The following is a 19,404-nucleotide window of genomic DNA, read 5'->3' on the forward strand; positions in this document are numbered from 1 at the left end:
ATGGCGATAACACGATTGAGCAATTTAAACCCATTATTTAAGAATGTGAACTTTCCTCACCTGCATTGGCTATAACATATTAATTAAATGGTGTGGCTATTGTGCGATTTTCTTAAAATGCAAGGTCACATGAGAATGAAACTCTTGGATTAGATGAGAACTGACTGTCCTGGACTCGATGGGCAAAAGGGCTTTTTCTGTTCTGGATGATTCTAACTCACATTCGGGATTCGAAACGAGGAGATAGCAAATGCACAAGTTCTGATTTCCCAATGTTCCCAAATTGTGGAAGAGTAGATTTAAATGTAGCACAGCTCCTGAAAACAGGGAGGGAGGGAGGGAACCAGGAAGCTGAGCCAGTGTGTCTGACATCAGGGATCAGTCACACACTGACGTCAAACAGGCAGCATGAACCCGAGATGTCATTGTCTCATTACACACGGTCAATGTTGGATTTACAAAAGAGCCATCAGGTTTTTGAGAATGTCACCAATAGGTGTTTCGATTTCCAAACACATGAAGGATCCAGTGAGCAGGGGATTGGTTAACAGAATGATGAATTCCTGAGCCAGCTATCTGTGACCCTTGGGGAGCCGTCAGGGTCAGATGTTGGGGCGTTTCAGTCTTTGACAATCCTCATTCCAAAGCCGAGTGTATTGTACGGAGATTTACTGATGGCACGGAGCACAGAGCTGTGAGGAGATTGCACTGTCATGGCACCCACACATGAGATTATTCACATTGTCTGTAGGAACAGAAAAACAGGGTATACATTCACAAGGGTGTCAAACTAGTGAACATTGGTGCACAAAGGGATTTGGGTGAATTCAGACTTGAAATGCAAGGTTCACATGTAGGAAAGGCAAAGGGATGTTGTTCATTAATGCAAGGGAATTGGAGTATAGGATTAAAGAATATTTTGCTGCAATTTTATACAGATTGGGGGTCTGCATCTGGAATGCTGTGTGTGGTTTTGGTTGTGTATTTACTAAAAGATATTCTTGTAATGGAGGGGCACACCGAAGGTTTTGTTAATTTGATCCCTGGGTGAGAGACTCAGTAAACGAGGTCAACAATTTCTGGGGTTTTGATGTTGATCACAGTGAAAGGGATGAGATGTTGAAGGGGTTTGTCAGGGTAGACAGTGAGATACTGTGGTGACTCAAACTCTGGGAGCGTACACCCTCTCAGCACAACAGGAGCATCATTTTAGCTCAGGATCAGGAGAAATTCCTTCATGAAGAGGCTGTGAACCTTCAGAATTCTTCACCTGAGAGCTTTGCTCATTGTTGGAAATGTTGTACATTGAGATCAATAAAAATTTTTTTTAGGGATTCAGGGAAATGGAGAAAGGGCAGGAGATAGACCGGGACAGGGAATCCACCAGGATCAAGTTGAATGTTAGCCAGGTAGGCTTCTCCTGCTCTGATTGGTTCAGTTTGAGAAGGACCAGATCCCAATCTGGGTACACTTGTGACTCCAGTCCCACTCCAACATGGCTGGCTCCTCTCTCACTACCCAGGGTCGATATTTCAATCATCCTGTTGAGAGATGTTATTACACACCTATGGAGCAGGTGGGAATCAAACCGAGGCCTCCTGGCTCAGAGATAGGGACATTAGCAATGCACCACCAGAACCCACACCACCCAGTGTCAAGGAGATGATGGATGGGGAGAGAATCCTGGTCTTGATGGTGACATGAGCTCGGTCTAATGGGAAGGAAATGTGAAGTGAAAGGATATTGGAGCAGGGGATTATGTGGAGGATCAAACGGTCTCAAACTGTCAATCCCTTCCTTCAGGAGACAGCCTCATACAAGCAATACCTCAACCCAATCCCAGATCAGTCTATACCTGACTCAGCGATATTGTCACAGTAACACACACAGTCAGTGATCCCATTGGAAGGTTCCCCTGCTTCCCCTGGAAGCTGTGTCTCAGTGTTAGTGAGCACAGCGTGGTGAAGACAGATAGAGAGAGTCTCTCATTATCGCGAGCTCACCCCAGGGTGGGTGGCAGTGAAGTAAGACCCACCACCCAAACCACAGCAACATCCATCGTCACCCTCCCTCCCAGTGCTCCTTATCTCAGTCAACCAGCCAGCCAAGAGGCCAATCAGCTGGCTCAGCACAGAACCCTCTTCTGAGGGCAAAGGTATGTAAATAAAGCCAGTGCAAGAGGGAGCGAGAATGTGAGCGAGAGAGAGAGAGAGAGAAAGCGAGAGAGAGGGAGTCGGCAAGAGAAAGACAGAGAGGTAGAGCAAGCAAGAGAGCGCGAACAAGTAGAGGGAGGAAAAGAGACAGGGTAAGTGAGAGAAAGAGAGAGAAAGCAAGAGAAAGACGTCAAGCAGAGTGGAGGAACATGCTCTTGATGGTGTAATGTCTTTAACAGGAGAAGCTGAACATAGAAACAACACATTGATTGAAGAGGGTGACTTTCCTGTCAGCACTGAGGTAGGATCTGTGCAATAATCTCCTCACAAAACATCAGTCCCTACTTTCTGTTGCGTCTTTCCTGATTTCTGTGTTTCCCAAGCTCTACCATTGCCCTGTGGAGGATGAGCCAGCGTGGTCTATCAGTCACTTGGAGTGAGCCCTGAGTGTGATGCTGAGGCAGTGTGACACTGTCAGAGACACCAGGCTTTTAGACAAAACATTAACGTTAAGCCAAGGCCTGATCCTCCCCCTTCGGTCACCATATTTGGGAAATATTCCCTATATTTCTCCTGAGTCCCTGAGCTCTCATGTTTAAGATGATGTCCTCGCTATCCTGAACCCCCACAGCAGCAGAAAACTCTTTCCCCAATTATCCTGACACTCCCTTTAAAACCGATCACCAAACCATCCCTTCACTGAATATGTTTGAGTGAATACAAGATTACTTGGTGTATTTTCTCCTCAGAATGGATCACTTGCTAACAGCCTGGTGAAGCTCCACTCTTTCTCTGAGACTACAACCTCACACAGTTCCTCCGGATACAGTCGAGCAAGGGATTCAGAGCTGACGCTGTAAACCTCCCCCCCTCCGAAACTCCCAGATCCCGATTTACATCCCAGTCCCTGGTCTATATCCCAGTCACCGATTTATATCCCAGTCTCTTGTCTATATCCCAGTCCCCGGTTTATATCCCAGTCCCTGGTTTATATCCCAGTTCCCGGTTTATATCCCAGTCCCCAATTTATATCCCAGTCCCTGGTTTATATCCCAGTTCCCGGTTTATATCCCAGTCCCCAATTTATATCCCAGTCCCCGGTTTATATCCCAGCCCCCAGTTTATATCCCAGTCCCCGATTTATATCCCAGTCCCTGGTCTATATCCCAGTCCCCAGTTTATATCCCAGTCCCCGGTTTATATCCCAGTCCCCAGTTTATATCCCAGTCCCCAGTTTATATCCCAGTCCCCGGTTTATATCCCAGTCCCTGGTTTATATCCCAGTCCCTGGTCTATATCCCAGTCCCCAGTTTATATCCCAGTCCCCGGTTTATATCCCAGTCTCCGGTTTATATCCCAGTCCCTGGTTTATATCCCAGTCCCTGGTCTGTATCCCAGTCCCTGGTCTATATCCCAGTCCCCAGTTTATATCCCAGTCCCCGGTTTATATCCCAGTTCCCGGTTTATATCCCATTCCCTGGTTTATATCCCAGTCCCTGGTCTATATCCCAGTCCCCAGTTTATATCCCAGTCCCCGGTTTATATCCCAGTCCCTGGTCTATATCCCAGTCCCTGGTCTATATCCCAGTCCCCGGTTTATATCCCAGTCCCTGGTTTATATCCCAGTCCCCGGTTTATATCCCAGATCCTGGTTTATATCCCAATCCCCATTATTGAGAACAACATTCCATTCACCTTTCCCAATATTGTTTTGTGCCTGGCCCTTACAGTTTATTTCTCTGTAAACGTGGATCATGAAATCTCACTGTTCCTTAGTTTCTCGTTATTTAAACAATATTCCAATTGCGTTCTTTAGCTCCGCAGTGGCAGCTTCACAAATCCCTGTGTTGAAATCCCCGCAGCTCCGTCCCTGGTGATTGCTGTCCATTCCCTCTGTCTGATGAAAGTCCGTGCTGTTTACTAAAAGCCCCTTTCCTGTGTCTGCTGGGAATGTCTCAACAGCTCTCTGTGATTTTAGGTTCAGGTCTGCACGACTAACCAGAAAAATTTGTGTCCTCAGCAAGCAGAGATATAGTTACAGAGGTCATTAACAAGTTGAAAAGGTGAAGATATCACCGTGTGTGAGTTTGTGTGATAAAACCCTTTATGTCTCTCAGGTCTGCTTCGATATTGGATTCCGTCCACCCCTGTTACAGCACCCTCAGGGTTATCTGGTCATGATCTTAGGTTCTCATCACCAGAATGGTGATGTCCACAGCTCAGGACAAGGGCTGCATAGACATGAGCTGATAGTTGCCTTTGTCTCTGGGGTGCCAAACTCATTGGGGTAGAAAACCCGACAGCACAGAAGGGCCCACTTGGTCTTATTTGTGTTGGTGTTTTTTAAAAAGACGAGCGTTTTCTCCCAAGCCTTGCCCAGTCCCCTCAACCTTCCCAAGCATTCAGTTGAAGTCTGTGTAACATATAAATCACCCAGGAATGATTAGAGCAGTGTTGTCCCAGTAACACTGGTTTGATATTAGGGTAACAAAATCAAAAACAGTGAAATGAAGGAGATTTGGGAAACTGTCTTATCCAAGAGAATTCCTGACGTTGGAGCTTCCTCGCATTCCTGATGAAGGGCTTTTGCCCGAAACATCGATTCTCCTGCCCCTCGGATGCTGCCTGACCACAATCCCAACTCTGATCTCCAGCAGCTGCAGTCTTCGCTTTCTCCTTATCGAAATGAATGTCTGTCGACTTGCTTCCAGAGTCAGTCTGCGACCCACCCGGTGAATACTATTTCACAGACTGGGGAACAGAGTGAGCATTGATACACATCCATCTCCCTCTTATAGCTTGGGTGGGAATGTATACAAACAGAGTTCCTCTTTAAAGTTTAATATACTGAGATCATACTCAATGTTCGTGTAAAACGCTAAATTAAAAGATACAAAAAAAATTCTATCAAGCTATTGCAAATGAGATGCAAAGTGTTGAATGTTGGATAATGTTAATCAGGCTGCAGAGTGCCCATGAATGTTACCGCTCCCATATATAAATTCATATTTAATTATTTTTCTTTCAAACAAAGCTATGTTCACTCGATACAAGGAGTTTCAGTTCTCTTTTCCAAGAAAAAAACTCAACTGCTGTTGAACTAAAAATTGTTAAATTGTCTTCCGCAGATGGAGGGAGAGAGAGAGACAGAGAGAGAGAGAGTGTGAGAGAGAGAGAGAGAGATAGAGAAAGAGGGAGAGACACCAGCCAATTGAGAGGCTGAGTGTCCCTCCTTTCCGGTCTGAACCCCAACCTCCAAAGTGACAGAACGAGCTCAAACTTGAGAGCAGAAATATGGACCGTGAACGGCCAGGAGATGCAGACACAGCTCAGAGACTCGACGCGTGGAGCCTGACTCACACAGAGAGACAGAGAACACCCAAGTGAGTATGTCTGATTGTTGCTTAAAACAGAGCCTTACAGTGATTGACAATCTCACGGGATTGTAAGTGAAGCCGACACGTAGCTGGCAGGTGAGGAGATGTTGAGGTTATTCTGACGGCAGAGAGGTTGCGTGGTGACACCCATGCTGGGTTTGGATGGTGGAAGAAAGTGGAAACGGTTTTCAGGAGCAGGATTGCGAACCAGTGGGACAAAAGCTGGTCAGAAGCAGCAAAACAACCAGAGAGAGAGAGGAGATGAGGAAGGCTTTAACTCAGGGAGCTGTGACAACACAGAACATGCAGCCCAGGGGCGAGAGTGGCCAGAAACACAACAACGTGAAAATTCCTGCTTAAAAGCAGAACAAAACCTGATTCTTACTGTGACAAAAAACGATGTCATTATTGGGCATGTCTTAGGGATTGTTCAGAAATGCAAATATTTTACAAAGCGAATTCAAGTAGCTGCAATTATTCCCCTTCAAACAAATAAAAACATCAGTTCACCCTTTTTTTATCTTTAATTTTCATCAGAATCACAGGCCAATGCTGATTTATACATTCACAAAGACATGTCAGTATCTGTGTGAAGTTGGGGTGTGGAATTCCTGATGAAGGGCTCATGCCCGAAACGTCAATTCTCCTGCTCCTTGGATGCTGCCTGACCTGCTGCGCTTTTCCAGCAACACATTTTCAGCTCTGATCTCCAGCATCTGCAGTCCTCACTTTCTCCCCGTGTGGAGTACAGTCCTCAGTATCTGAGTGTAGTTGAGGTATGGAATACAGTCCTCAGGTTCTGAGTGTAGTTTTGTGTGGAGTACAGTCTTCAGTATCTGAATGTAGTTGGCGTGTGGAGTACAGTCCTCAGAATCTGACTGTAGTTGGGGTGTGAGGTACAGTCCACAATATCTGAGGGTAGTTAAGGCGTGAAGTACAGTCCTCAGTATCTGAGTGTAGTTGGGGTGTGGAGTACAGTCCATAATATCTGAGTGTAGTTGGGGTATGACGTACAGTCCTCGGTATCTGAGTGAAGTTGGGGGTGGAATACATTCCTTAGTATCTGAGTGTAGTTGGGATATGGAATTCAGTCCTCAGTATCTGAGTGTAGTTGGGGTGTGGAATACAGTCCTTAGTATCTCAGTGTAGTTGGGGTGTGGATTACAGTCCTCAGTATCTGAGTGTAGTTGGGGTGTGACATACAGTCCTCAGTATCTGAGTGTAGTTGGGGTGTGACATACAGTCCTCAGTATCTGAGTGTAGTTGGGGTGTGAAGTACAGTCCACAATATCTGAGGGTAGTTGAGGTGTGAAGTACAGTCCTCAGTATCCAAGTGTAGTTGGGTTGTGGAGTACAGTCCACAATAACTGTGCGTAGTTGGGTATGATGTACAGTCCACAGTATCTGAGTGTAGCTGGGGTGTGGAATACAGTCCTCAGTATCTGAGTGTAGTTGGGGTATGGAATACAGTCCTCAGTATCTGTGTGTAGTTGGGGTGTGGAATACAGTCCTCAGTATCTGAGTGTAGTTGAGGTATGGAATACAGTCCTCAGTATCTGAGTGTATTTGGGGTGTGGAATACAGTCCTCAGTATCTGAGTGTAGTTGAGGTATGGAAAACAGTCCTCAGGTTCTGAGTGCAGTTGGTGTGTGGAGTACAGTCTTCAGTATCTGAGGGTAGTTAAGGCATGAAGTACAGTCCTCAGCATCTGAGTGTAGTTGGGGTATGGAGTACAGTCCTCAGTATCTGAGTGTAGTTGGGTTATAGAATACAGTCCTCAGTATCTGAGTGTAGTTGGGGTGTGAAGTACAGTCCACAATATCTGAGGGTAGTTGAGGTGTGAAGTACAGTCCTCAGTATCCGAGTGTAGTTGGGTTGTGGGGTACAGTCCTCAGTATCTGAGTGTAGTTGGGGTGTGGAGTACAGTCCTCAGCATCTGAGTGTAGTTGGGGTGTGGAATACAGTCCTCAGTATCTGAGTGTAGTTGGGGTATGGAATACAGTCCTCAGTATCTGAGTGTATTTGGAGTGTGGAATACAGTCCTCAGTATCTGAGTGTAGTTGAGGTATGGAAAACAGTCCTCAGGTTCTGAGTGTAGTTGGGGTGTGAAGTACAGTCCACAATATCTGAAGGTAGTTGAGGTGTGAAGTACAGTCCTCAGTATCCGAGTGTAGTTGGGTTGTGGAGTACAGTCCTCAGTATCTGAGTGTAGTTGGGGTGTGGAGTACAGTCCACAATATCTGTGTGTAGTTGGGGTGTGGAATACAGTCCTCAGTATCTGAGTGTAGTTGAGGTATGGAATACAGTCCTCAGTATCTGAGTGTAGTTGGGGTATGGAATACAATCCTCATTATCTGAGTGTAGTTGAGGTATGGAATACAGTCCTCTGTATCTGAGTGTAGTTGGGGTATGGAATACAGTCCTTAGTATCTGAGTGTAGTTGGGGTGTGGAATACAGTCCTCAGTATCTGAGTATAGTTGAGGTGTGGAATACAGTCCTCAGTATCTGAGTGTAGTTGGGGTATGGAGTACAGTCCTCAGTATCTGAGTGTAGTTGGGTTGTGGAATACAGTCCTCAGTACCTGAGTGTAGTTGGGGTATGGAATACAGTCCTCAGTATCTGAGTGTAGTTGGGGTGTGGAATACAGTCCTCAGTATCTGAGTGTAGTTGAGGTATGGAATACAGTCCTCAGTATCTGAGTGTAGTTGGGGTATGGAATACAGTCCTCAGTATCTGAGTGTAGTTGGGGTGTGGTATACAGTCCTCAGTATCTGAGTGTAGTTGGGGTGTGGAATACAGTCCTCAGTATCTGAGTGTAGTTGAGGTATGGAATACAGTCCTCAGTATCTGAGTGTAGTTGAGGTATGGAATACAGTCCTCAGGTTCTGAGTGTAGTTTTGTGTGGAGTACAGTCCTCAGTATCTGAGTGTAGTTGGGGTGTGACATACAGTCCTCAGAATCTGACTGTAGTTGGGGTGTGAGGTATAGTCCACAATATCTGAGGGGAGTTAAGGCGTGAAGTACAGTCCTCAGTATCTGAGTGTAGTTGGGGTGTGGAGTACAGTCCATAATATCTGAGTGTAGTTGGGGTGTGACATACAGTCCTCGGTATCTGAGTGTAGTTGGGGGTGGAATACATTCCTTAGTATCTGAGTGTAGTTGGGGTATGGAATTCAGTCCTCAGTATCTGAGTGTAGTTGGGGTGTGGAATACAGTCCTTAGTATCTCAGTGTAGTTGGGGTGTGGATTACAGTCCTCAGTATCTGAGTGTAGTTGGGGTGTGACATACAGTCCTCAGTATCTGAGTGTAGTTGGGGTGTGGAGTACAGTCCTCAGCATCTGAGTGTAGTTGGGGTGTGGAATACAGTCCTCAGTATCTGAGTGTAGTTGGGGTATGGAATACAGTCCTCAGTATCTGAGTGTATTTGGGGTGTGGAATACAGTCCTCAGTATCTGAGTGTAGTTGAGGTATAGAAAACAGTCCTCAGGTTCTGAGTGCAGTTGGTGTGTGGAGTACAGTCTTCAGTATCTGAGGGTAGTTAAGGCATGAAGTACAGTCCTCAGCATCTGAGTGTAGTTGGGGTATGGAGTACAGTCCTCAGTATCTGAGTGTAGTTGGGTTATGGAATACAGTCCTCAGTATCTGAGTGTAGTTGGGGTGTGAAGTACAGTCCACAATATCTGAGGGTAGTTGAGGTGTGAAGTACAGTCCTCAGTATCCGAGTGTAGTTGGGTTGTGGAGTACAGTCCTCAGTATCTGAGTGTATTTGGGGTGTGGAGTACAGTCCATAATATCTGTGTGTAGTTGGGGTATGGAATACAGACCTCAGTATCTGAGTGTAGTTGAGGTATGGAATACAGTCCTCAGTATCTGAGTGTAGTTGGGGTATGGAATACAGTCCTTAGTATCTGAGTGTAGTTGAGGTATGGAATACAGTCCTCTGTATCTGAGTGTAGTTGGGGTGTGGAGTACAGTCCTCAGTATCTGAGTGTATTTGGGGTGTGGAGTACAGTCCACAATATCTGTGTGTAGTTGGGGTATGGAATACAGTCCTCAGTATCTGAGTGTAGTTGAGGTATGGAATACAGTCCTCAGTATCTGAGTGTAGTTGGGGTATGGAATACAGTCCTCAGTATCTGAGTGTAGTTGGGGTGTGGAATACAGTCCTCAGTATCTGAGTGTATTTGGGGTGTGCAATACAGTCCTCAGTACCTGAGTGTAGTTGGGGTATGGAATACAGTCCTCAGTATCTGAGTGTAGTTGGGGTATGGAATACAGTCCTCAGTATCTGAGTGTAGTTGGGGTATGGAGTACAGTCCTCAGTATCTGAGTGTAGTTGGGGTATGGAATACAGTCCTCAGTACCTGAGTGTAGTTGGGGTATGGAATACAGTCCTCAGTATCTGTGTGTAGTTGGGGTGTGGAATACAGTCCTCAGTATCTGAGTGTAGTTGAGGTATGGAATACAGTCCTCAGTATCTGAGTGTAGTTGGGGTATGGAATACAGTCCTTAGTATCTGAGTGTAGTTGAGGTATGGAATACAGTCCTCTGTATCTGAGTGTAGTTGGGGTGTGGAGTACAGTCCTCAGTATCTGAGTGTATTTGGGGTGTGGAGTACAGTCCACAATATCTGTGTGTAGTTGGGGTATGGAATACAGTCCTCAGTATCTGAGTGTAGTTGAGGTATGGAATACAGTCCTCAGTATCTGAGTGTAGTTGGGGTATGGAATACAGTCCTCAGTATCTGAGTGTAGTTGAGGTATGGAATACAGTCCTCTGTATCTGAGTGTAGTTGGGGTGTGGAATACAGTCCTCAGTATCTGAGTATAGTTGGGGTGTGGAATACAGTCCTCAGTATCTGAGTGTAGTTGGGGTGTGGAATACAGTCCTCAGTATCTGAGTGTAGTTGGGGTATGGAGTACAGTCCTCAGTATCTGAGTGTAGTTGGGGTGTGGAATACAGTCCTCAGTACCTGAGTGTAGTTGGGGTATGGAATACAGTCCTCAGTACCTGAGTGTAGTTGGGGTATTGTATACAGTCCTCAGTATCTGAGTGTAGTTGGGGTGTGGAATACAGTCCTCAGTATCTGAGTGTAGTTGAGGTATGGAATACAGTCCTCCGTATCTGAGTGTAGTTGGGGTATGGAATACAGTCCTCAGTATCTGAGTGTAGTTGGGGTGTGGTATACAGTCCTCAGTATCTGAGTGTAGTTGGGGTGTGGAATACAGTCCTCAGTATCTGAGTGTAGTTGGGGTGTGACATACAGTCCTCAGAATCTGACTGTAGTTGGGGTGTGAGGTACAGTCCACAATATCTGAGGGTAGTTAAGGCGTGAAGTACAGTCCTCAGTATCTGAGTGTAGTTGGGGTGGGGAGTACAGTCCATAATATCTGAGTGTAGTTGAGGTATGACGTACAGTCCTCGGTATCTGAGTGCAGTTGGGGGTGGAATACATTCCTTAGTATCTGAGTGTAGTTGGGGTATGGAATTCAGTCCTCAGTATCTGAGTGTAGTTGGGGTGTGGAATACAGTCCTTAGTATCTCAGTGTAGTTGGGGTGTGGATTACAGTCCTCAGTATCTGAGTGTAGTTGGGGTGTGACATACAGTCCTCAGTATCTGAGTGTAGTTGGGGTGTGGAGTACAGTCCTCAGCATCTGAGTGTAGTTGGGGTGTGGAATACAGTCCTCAGTATCTGAGTGTAGTTGGGGTATGGAATACAGTCCTCAGTAGCTGAGTGTAGTTGGGGTGTGACATACAGTCCTCAGTATCTGAGTGTAGTTGGGGTGTGGAGTACTGTCCTCAGCATCTGAGTGTAGTTGGAGTGTGGAATACAGTCCTCAGGTTCTGAGTGTAGTTTTGTGTGGAGTACAGTCTTCAGTATCTGAATGTAGTTGGGGTGTGAGGTACAGTCCACAATATCTGAGGGTAGTTAAGGCGTGAAGTACAGTCCTCAGTATCTGAGTGTATTTGGGGTATGGAATACAGTCCTCAGTATCTGAGTGTAGTTGGGGTATGACGTACAGTCCTCAGTATCTGAGTGTAGTTGGGGTGTGGAGTACAGTCCTCAGTATCTGAGTGTAGTTGGGGTGTGACATACAGTCCTCAGTAGCTGAGTGTAGTTGGGGTGTGACATACAGTCCTCAGTATCTGAGTGTAGTTGGGGTGTGGAGTACAGTCCTCAGCATCTGCGTGTAGTTGGGGTGTGGAATACACTCCTCAGTATCTGAGTGTAGCTGGGGTGTGACATACAGTCCTCAGTAGCTGAGTGTAGTTGGGGTGTGGAATACAGACCTCAGTATCTGAGTATAGTTGGAGTGTGGATTACAGTCCTCAGTATCTGAGTGTAGTTGGGGTGTGGAATACAGTCCTCAGTATCTGAGTGTATTTGGGATGTGGATTACAGTCTTCAGTATCTGAGTGTAGTTGGGGTGTGGATTACAGTCCTCAGTATCTGAGTGTAGTTGGGGTATGGAGTACAGTCCTCAGTATCTGAGTGTAGTTGGGATGTGGATTACAGTCTTCAGTATCTGAGTGTAGTTGGGGTGTGGATTACAGTCCTCAGTATCTGAGTGTAGTTGGGGTATGGAGTACAGTCCTCAGTATCTGAGTGTAGTTGTGGTGTGGATTACAGTCCTCAGTATCTGAGTGTAGTTGGGGTGTGGATTACAGTCCTCAGTATCTGAGTGTAGTTGGGGTGTGGAGTACAGTCCTCAGTATCTGAGTGTAGTTGGGGTGTGGATTACAGTCCTCAGTATCTGAGTGTAGTTGGGGTGCGTTGTACATTGCAATGTTTGTCTTGGCTGTTGGTGGTGGGAAGATGTGTGACGGTGGGTCACTGTGTAGTTTAACACTGTGTACGCGATCTCTCCTACAGCTTGGGAGGACACAGGTTAAGTGGCTGCCATTGGCTCTGGGCAGGATATCATCATATACTGTAAGTTCACTACTAATGTACTACAGTATAGATGATGTACTATTCAGTGCTTGTTCATACCTGAAGGAACAGTGGGTTCGGGTTCACCACCTGACAGAATCATCACGATGACGGAAGTGGAAATGATCTTAGCTTTCAGCGCAAGAGTCAGGCATGATGTCACCAACTCTGTGCTCTGTGTTAAATGGGCCAACACATGGAGATCGACATCTTCCCAAATATCAGGTTCCATTCTTTAAAACTGTTTATCCTTCATCAGATGTTGGTGTCTCTGGTCAGACCAGCATTTGGTGTTTGCCGCGGTGCTGGGCTCTGTCAGATGGTGCTCAGAACCAACACCATTGCTGTGGGCCTGGAGTGACATGGAGGCCAAACGGGGCGAAAAGGACAGACTTCCTTCCCGAAAGGAGATGGGTTTGACAGCGATTAGTGATAGTTGTCATGGTCACCATGGTCTGGTTCACCATTCAAGATTTCATTTATTGAATTTAAATAGCATCAGGTTCCAGACTGATTAGCACGAACCCAGACTCCTCCAACCCCACCACATCAAACCTGACACCCTCAACTCACCCAACTCCAACTCCCCCACCCATCCTCTCCCACCTCTACCTCCCTAACCCCTCCCAAACTCAACTCTTCCACCCCAAACCCTCCCATCCTCCCCCAACTCCAACTCCCCAACCCATCCTCTCCCACCCCCAACTCTTCCATCCCTACCTCCCCAGCCCTTCCCCCACCCTTCCCCACTCCCACCTCCTCCTCCTTGTTGATTGTTCATCTGTTTCACTGATGTCCTTTAGGGAGGAAACTGCCAACTTGACCTGGTCTGGCCTCGTGGTGATACCTGACCCACAGCAGTGGGGTTGTCTCCCATCTGCCCAATAAATACTGACCCAGCCAGTGACCCCCCGTATCCCATGAATCAATAAAGGAAGGAAGATGTTGAGTCACAGAGATGGACGTGCGGCTGACCCCGTGGTTGGAGTGTGCAGACCGTCCAATCCTGGCCAATCCCTCACTCCTCTGGGAGTTGCTGCTGCTCAGAGTTTGCCATGAAGCCCCTCTCATTTCCCCTCCCCTTCCCTCTCGCTGTGCCCGTGCCTAGGAAGGATGCCTGAACAGGGAAGGGGGTGTCGGTTAAACCGTTACCATTACTTGTTTAAGTACTGGTAAAGGTTCTACCGCTGCTCCCAAACTCATCTCAGCTGCTGCACAGACCGGGAGCGAAGGAGGATTGCCAGACCCGAAACCTTAACTCTGCTTTTTCTCCACAGATACTGCCAGAGCTGCTGAGATTTTCCAGCAGTTTGTGTTTCTGGTTTCCAGCATCCGCAGTTCTTTTCTACTGAAGGTTTGTATCTGGACTGGATGTTAATACAACTGCCTCCGCAGCCTCTCCCTGCTCACCATCCTGCCTGGCTGTTACTGCCAACAGCAGCCCAATGGGTCAGGCCTGCTCCCTCCTCTCTCTCCAGCCTGCTGCCCCTGGGCATGTGCCTCACTTTGTGCAGCTGTTGGCCAGGACACTGCCCTGAATCGACTGCTCATTGCCAGGGGAGGGGATAAGGAATGAGTGTTTCCAGTGGGTTATTCACTGGCCGTGTAAAACAATGATGGTGTTGTTCCCTGCCCAAGGTGCACTGGGAATGAAGGACCCTCAGAGATTAGTCCACCAGGACCACTGGTCACGGACTAGTGTTGAGCAGTGCTGCTGAGAGTCATGGGTAGGAGATGGGAGATTGGAAGGGAAGCAGAAATCAATTCAGTCTTCACCGTACGATTTCCAGGTTCAACGATATATTCCTTCCCTCTGCCTTCCCTTGGGTCAGTTCTCCTCAGTTCCTTCCTGCCTGCACTCGTTGGGTTTGAAGGCAGTGGAGCTATTTTTAAATTCACACAGTCATCGCTCAACGGGTGGTTGGCAAATCCTTGTTGGTGAACCTCAAACAAAGTGTACATTGTGTCGAAAGAAAGCAATGACAGGGCTGATGATCACACCTTGTTCTTGTATGTATGCGTGTGGGCATGTGTGTCAGTGTGTGTGTGTATCTGTGTCTGTGTGTGTATCTGTGTCTGTGTGTGTGCGTGTATCTGTGTCTGTGTGTGTGTCTGTGTGTGTGCGTGTATCTGTGTCTGTGTGTGTATCTGTGTCTGTGTGTGTATCTGTGTCTGTGTGTGTGTATCTGTGTGTGTGTGTGTATCTGTATCTGTGTGTGTGTATATCTGTGTGTGTGTGTATCTGTGTGTGTGTGTGCGTGTATCTGTGTCTGTGTGTGTGTGTATCTGTGTCTGTGTGTGATGCCAACATGATGGCAGTCTGAGAGGGTACACTGTGCACTCTTTCCTGGACTGACTCTTTCCTTGAGAATAGTTGCAACTAATCAGCTTCAAAGGAGATTTGAAAAGCTCGGGTTTTGCTGGTTTTTTTCCCCCCCGACTTCCTTGGGTCAAACCAACTGAAAGGTTCAGGATCCGTAAATGTGATTCAAGCAAAGTCAGGACAAAGCTGCATCGAGAATGTTGTGAGGGTCTATAGGGTGAAATGACAAGGACAGGTCACCACGCTAATCTATAATCGATCAGGTGCAGAAGAGAAAAGAAGTGAACTGAACAAATTATTTTGTTGAGGGGCTCTTGTGGTGTGGTGGTAGTGACCCTACCCCAGAGCCAGGAGAGCCAGAGGTCTCTGAACAAAGCAGGTGACTGTTTCAGGTGACTAGAGGATCCATCAGGGCCATTCACCAGAAAGCACTCCTGAACGCTGGGAGATAGTCTAGAATGGAAGATACAACCTTTCAATGTCTTTCACTAAGGTCATGCCTGGGGCGTACCAGAAAGGAAATCTTCACAGAAACAGAGGTGAAAGTCCGAAACCTCACCCTGAAAAGCAGGCAGATGCTGGGGTTCACTTTCAACACCCATCAAAGATGGCAACAGAATGGGTGAGCACGGATAGAATCACCTCCTTCCCGTTGTATAGTCATTCCGTGGTGTTCCCTTCTGAAGCCGATAATCCTGTGGGAATGGGTGAACAGTGTAAGGGAAACAGAGCAGTAATCGATTCCTGTTCGTGTGACAAGGCCAGCACCTCCACTGGGGTATTAACACAGACAACCAGGTGCTGGAGGTAAAGCTGTTCCGGAAACCCCCTTCAGTGTTTGATGCAGAAAGTGTCCACTTGTTCAAATGGATCACGGTCAACCCAGAGGCACTCATCTCCTCCTGAGCTCAGTTTGGGATGCTGTTCATTCTTATCCTTTGACCATGTGGTCACACTCAGGATGGACTGATTGGACTGTGAAGGAAGGGGGTGTCGGTTAAACCGTTACCATTACTTGTTTAAGTACTGGTAAGGGTTCGACTGCTGCTCCCAAACTCATCTCAGCTGCTGCACAGATGAAGACACTGAGCAGGAGAGTGGGATGAAGACTTCTCCAGTGATGAAGGTAAAGACAGATGTGCAGGATTTCCAGAGGCTCTGCTGTTGTGATTGTTACATTAACTTTACCTCCAATAAAAGACATCTACTGCTGTGCATTTGTGAAAATAAATCCAAACATCAAAAAATTGTCCGCAGTGAGATCAGATCAAACATCGCTACAGAATATATGTTTGTGTGTGTATCAGAGCGTGAATGTTTGGTGCAAGAGCGTGCGTGTGTGTTTGGTGTGTGTGTATTTGGGGTGTGTGTGTGTGTGTGTGTGTGCGTATTTGGTGTGTGTGTAGTGTGAGTTTGAGAGAGAGAGAGAGAGAGAGAAACAGTGAGGATATGTGGGAGAGGAAAAGCTAAATAGGCCAGGATTCATCTCACCTGAAGGTGAAACTCCGGCCAAACAGATATTAAACCAGCTCAACAGGGTGGACAGAGATTTCCATTTGGGTGACGGATCAGAAAAATAATAATCACAGATCCTCTGACAGTGCGGCGCTCCCTCAGCACTGACCCTCCGACAGTGCGGCGCTCCCTCAGCACTGACCCTCCGACAGTGCGGCGCTCCCTCAGCACTGACCCTCCGACAGTGCGGCGCTCCCTCAGCACTGACCCTCCGACAGTGCGGCGCTCCCTCAGCACTGACCCTCCGACAGCACGGCGCTCCCTCAGCACTGACCCTCCCTCAGCACTGACCCTCCGACAGTGTGGCGCTCCCTCAGCACTGACCCTCCGACAGTGCGGCACTCAGGGAGCAAAGCCTTGACCAAGGCTGAAGTCCTGGTGAGTTTCCCACCGTTCCCCTCCTGGACCCCCATCCCGACTCCCTGATGAACTGGTTTTCACTCTCCCACAGCAGCCAGACCCGTTTGGGAACGAGATTCACGGCTAAAGGCACAAAAGCAGAAAACACTTGAGACAACACACGGTGTCCCCCGGAGCGGCCACAAAACCTGACAGCAAAACTGGTGGCTGCTTGTTGGGGAGTGTGAGCACCCCACACCGAGTTACAGAATGTCACCAGAGCTGTTGGGAATCAGACAGTTATCCCTGAGCTCATGGAGTGGAGAGTAAAGTCCTTCCCATATCTGGTCGCGCCCACAAGCAGATGGGGGCTTCATTCAAGGGTGGTGTCACACATTCATCAGAGAGACTTGGTCTTCACCAATCCCGCAGACAGTGTTAAGTATTATTGCCCTCCATGCCCGTGGCCTATCACCACTGATTTGAAACATCGTGCTGACTGGAGATCATTGCCCTCACATTGGCTTCTGCTCACCTGCACTGAAAACAAAAGCAGGCAGATCACTAGCTCATCACCTCGGTTTATTTTTCAGGGGGGGTGGTCTCTTAACGTGTACAAATTAGCCCCCCATTCCACTACACTTTCAAAATCCTACATTGATAATAGAGTGCTTTGGGACACAATGGAAGTGTATCAAGGCAGGATCCTGGGAATATCGCCTTGAAAGGTAAAATTCCCATATGCAGAGACCTTCAACGTGCTTTGTCAACATGTGTAACAAACAAAAACAGAAATTGCTCGAGAAACTCAGCAGGTCTGGTAGCACCTCTGAAATACACACCCCCTCCCCCTGCCAGCCATCTGCAGGGCCCATCCCCCCCAAGACACCTTGGTCTTCTCCTCCTCCTCCATCTCCCACCGCTCCCCCGGCACCTTCCCACCTTCCCTCAATTTCCAAAGGGCCGATCACACTCCCCCTGTTGAAGCAATGTTTTGCCCACACTTCACTCAATCCAATCGACTGCCTTCGCTGCTCACAGTGTGGTGCCCTCTCCCTTGGGGAAGCCAAGGGTAGACAGGGGCACCGCTTTGCAGGCCACTGACATTCGGCCAGGATAAAAGCCCCTGAACTTCCGGCTGCCTGCCGCCTGGACAGCCCACCGTGTTCCCTGGCCAACGTCCCCATCTCGGGATTGCTGCAGTGCTCCAGTAAAGCTCAGCACAAGCCGGACGGACAGCACCTCATTTTGTGCTTGGGAAGGCTGCAGCCTTCAGGACCTGATCTCGAGTTGAACATCTCCTTCCAGTTCCTTTCACTATCCCTTCCTGCCTCCTCATAGACCCAGTCAGCATTTTTTTTAGATTACTTACAGTGTGGAAACAGGCCCTTCGGCCCAACAAGTTTACACTGACCCGCTGAAGCACAGCCCACCCATACCCCTACATTTACCCCTTCCCAGGCTTCTCTCCTTTCCTGGTATACCATCAACAAACACTTTGCCTGCTCAACATTTTTCCCTCTCTCTGGGACCCATCTCCATCTACTTGTTCAGTGCTCTCCCAGCATCAGCAAATGTACCACCTTTTTCCAGCTGCTCCTGGTTCTGAATAAGGGTCAGTGGACTCAAAACATGAATGCTTTTTCTCTTTGCAAACGGAGACTTGCTGAGTTTCTCCAGCACTTTTTTGTCATTTGTTTCAAACTTCCAGTATCCAGAGTTATTGACTTTATTTTGTCAAAATGTGCCACTGACTGAATGCAAGAGACACCTAGTGTCCAGCTCAGCAACATGTCCTTTGTGATAGATCTCCACAGCCTGCCACCCCATGACAGGAATGAAAGGGAATAAAAGGCATTTTCTGTTCCCCTCTGCCAGGCAGAGCAAAGCTGAAAACAGGCAAAACCCAGAAGTGGAATTGAATGACACAATTGCCAAGTAACATGTTAATCACAGAAGTGGAGATTGTCAGGGGTTTCACTGTTAGTAAACTAGCAGGGAGCTGGGGGAAGCAGTCAGAATGCGAGCTGGTCACTTCTCTCCCCCTCCTTTGGAAGGAAGTTAGACAAGGGCTTGTCGCCCAGGAGAGGCTGCACGACAACCACAAGATCAGCTACTTCACAGAACATTCCAGCGCAGTACAGGCCCTTTGGCCCTCGATGTTATCCTACACCATTCCATTCTTGTCCATATGTTTATCCAAAGACCATTTAAATGTCCTACCCACGCCCCTAGTACCCTCTGCAGCACGACCTTGTGGCTCCGAAACTCAATCCCTCTAACCAATACAACCTGGGTGGCAACTTTCAGGGATCTATGTACATGGACACAGATCTCTCTGCTCATCCACACTCCCAAGAATCTTACCATTGGCCCAGTACTCTGTATTCCTGTTGCTCCTTCCAAAGTGAATCACCTCACATTTTTCCGCATTAAACTCCATTTGTCACCTCTCAGCCCAGCTCTGCAGCTTATCTATGTCCCCCTGTAACCTACAACACCCTTTGTCACTATCCACAACTTCACTGACCTTCGTGTCATCCGTAAAATTACTAACCCATCCTTCTATGCCCTCATCCAGGTCATAGATGAAAACAACAACCAACAGTGGCCCCAAAATAGATCCTTGTGGTACACCACGAGTAAATGAACTCCAGGATGGATGTTTTCCATCAACCACCACCCTCTGTCTTCTTTTAACAAGCCAATTTCTGACCCAACCATTAAATCCCCCTCAATCCCATACCTCTGTATTTGGTG

The 19,404-nt window shown here is 47.5% G+C and overlaps 1 long non-coding RNA gene across 1 annotated transcript; it reads left to right on the plus strand.

The window, feature by feature from the left end:
- The first annotated feature begins 2,208 nt into the window (after positions 1-2,208).
- On the plus strand, positions 2,209-5,949 carry LOC132830546 (uncharacterized). The gene is made up of 3 exons (XR_009646385.1): positions 2,209-2,305; positions 2,393-2,454; positions 5,282-5,949. It is a non-coding gene; the product is annotated as an uncharacterized LOC132830546 (long non-coding RNA).
- Positions 5,950-19,404: the final 13,455 nt, after the last annotated feature.

The sequence above is a fragment of the Hemiscyllium ocellatum genome, chromosome 31, assembly GCF_020745735.1.
Source record: "Hemiscyllium ocellatum isolate sHemOce1 chromosome 31, sHemOce1.pat.X.cur, whole genome shotgun sequence".
In the NCBI taxonomy this organism is placed as follows: domain Eukaryota; kingdom Metazoa; phylum Chordata; class Chondrichthyes; order Orectolobiformes; family Hemiscylliidae; genus Hemiscyllium; species Hemiscyllium ocellatum.